At 38.1% G+C, this 2,500-nt stretch overlaps 1 protein-coding gene across 1 annotated transcript in view; it reads left to right on the top strand.

The window, feature by feature from the left end:
• The window catches only part of LOC138864614 (zonadhesin-like), a 21,533-nt gene that overhangs the window by 14,980 nt on the left and 4,053 nt on the right, over window positions 1-2,500 (top strand). The window lies entirely within an intron of this gene.

Here is a 2,500-nt window from a genome sequence, read left to right as displayed (position 1 = left end):
TTTCGCTTGTTATCGCTCTTCATCTCTCTCTCTCTCTCTCTTCTCTTTCTTCTCTCTCTCGCGTTTCTCTGTCTCTTTTTTTCTTTCTCTTCTCTTTTCTCTCTCTCTTCTCTTTCTCTTTTCTCTCTCTCTCTTTTCTATTTCGTCTCTACCTCGTGTTTCTTTCTCTTTTTTTCTCTCTCTCTTCTCCTCTCTCTGTCTTTTCTCTTATTTTTCTTCTCTCTCTCGTGTTTCTCTTCCTCTTTTTTTTCTTCTCTTCTCTCTCTCACTTTTTTCTCTCTCTTCTCTTTCTTCTCTCTCTCGTGTTTCTCTTTCTCTCTCTCTCTCTTTCTCTTTCTTCTCTCTCTCTCTCTCTTTCTCTCTCCATCTATCTATATCTATCTCTTCCCTCCCTCCCTCTCTCGCTCTCTCTCTCTCTCTCTCTCTCTCTCTCTCTCTCTCTCTCTCTCTCTCTCTCTCTCTCTCTCTCTCTCTCTCTCTCTCTCCCTCTCCCTCTCTCCCTCTCCCTCCCTCTCTCCCTCTCTCCTCTATTTCTCTCTCCCTCTCCCTCTCTCTCTCTCATTCTCTCATTCTCTCTTTCTTGTCTGTTCTCTCTCACTCTTCTCTTTCTCTCTCTCTCCCCTTAAAATAGACAAATCTTAAAGACACAAGATCTGGATCCCCCTAGACAATAGAAAAGTAAAATGTCAACTGTCTTCTGTGCAAAAGGTCTTTCTTTCACCTGCTCCCAGACGGACTCAAGATGCAAGACTGTTAAATGCCCAGCAAAAGGTCTTGTGCATCTTAAGACACCTCATCAACTTTTACGCCCAGGGAGAAGGCGAGGGGTGAGGCAAGAGGGAGGGTGGAAGAGAGAGAGGGAGAGAGGGAAAGGGAGGGAGAGAGAGGAAGGAAGGAGGGAAGGGAAGGGAAGAGGGGAAGGAAGGAAGAGGAAGGAAAGGAAGGAAAGGAGAGAGGGAGAGGAGAGGAGGAGGAAGAGGGAAAGGAAGAGAGGAAGGGGAGAAGGGAGAGAGAGAGAAGTGGGGGAGGGAGGCAGGGAGACAGAGAAACAGTGTTAGATAGACAGAAAGACAGAAAAGGAGAGACATAGGCAGACAGACAGAGAAAGAGAGGAGGAAACAGACAGAGAAAGAGAGGAGGAAACAAACAGAGAAAGAGAAAGGGAGACAGACAGATAGATAGACAGAGAAGAGAGGAAACTACCTGAGACAGACAGAGAAGAGAGAGAGAATGGAGGAATGAAGGGATAGATAAGGAGATACATAGAAAGAAAGAGAGAAACATACAAATAGACAGAAGAAAGAAAAAGACACACAGTCAGGCAGAGATAGAGTACGAAGAAGAAAGAAAGAGAATGAGAGGGAGATAGATTGATAAATAGATATATATAAAGAAAGAGATGCAGAGAAAGGAAGAGGGAAACACACACACAGACAAAGAACGAGACAGGATAAGAAAGAAAGAGAATGAGAGGGAATAGATAGATAAATGGATAGATAGATATATATATAGAGAGAGATACAGAGAAAGAAAGAGGGAAACACACAGACAGACAGAGAACGAGACAGGATAAGAAAGAGAATGAGAGAATAGATAGATAAATTATATATATATATATATATATATATATATATATATATATATATATATATATATATATATATATATATAGAAAGAGAGATACAGAGAAAGAAAGAGGGAAACACACAGACAGACAGAGAAAGAGAGAGGAGAAGAAAGAAAGAGAATGAGAGGGAATAGATAGATTAATGGATAGATGTATATATATATATAGAGAGAAAGATACAGAGAAAGAAAGAGGTAAACACACAGACAGAGAAAGAGAATAAAGAAGAAAGAAAGAGAATGAGAGGGAGATAGACAGATAAATGGATATATATATATATATATATATATATATATATATATATATATATATATATATATATATATCTATATATATATATATATATATATATATATATATATATATATATATATATATATATATATATATATATATATATATATATATTTGTATGTATATATATAGAGAGAGAGAGAGAGAGAGAGAGAGAGAGAGAGAGAGAGAGAGAGAGAGAGAGAGAGAGAGAGAGAGAGAAGGAAACACACAGACAGACAGAGAAAGAGACAGAAGAAGAAGGAAAGAGAAAAAAAACCTTCATTCCTTAACCTTTTTTTCCCACGCAATATTCCCTGTCCTTTCGCCTAACCTCCAATCTCCTCCCTAAAGATTTATTTATGGCGAGTCTGATTAACTAATAAGTGTCAGGTAACATATGAAATCAAGGTACAATAATTTCGCCATTTGTCGTCCTCTTTTTAATTGAATTAGTACCAATAATTTTGAGGTCGTCCGGTTTCCTTTTCAGGCTTGAAAAAAGGTTCGTTTTTGAATAGCTCGTGAACTTTAATCATGACTTGTTATCTTTAATATATCTTCTTCTCTTTACACACACACACACACACACACACACAC

Source organism: Penaeus vannamei, chromosome 17 (assembly GCF_042767895.1).
Source record: "Penaeus vannamei isolate JL-2024 chromosome 17, ASM4276789v1, whole genome shotgun sequence".
In the NCBI taxonomy this organism is placed as follows: domain Eukaryota; kingdom Metazoa; phylum Arthropoda; class Malacostraca; order Decapoda; family Penaeidae; genus Penaeus; species Penaeus vannamei.
Note: the sequence above shows the minus strand (reverse complement) of the source record. Positions and strands in the feature narration are given on the sequence as shown.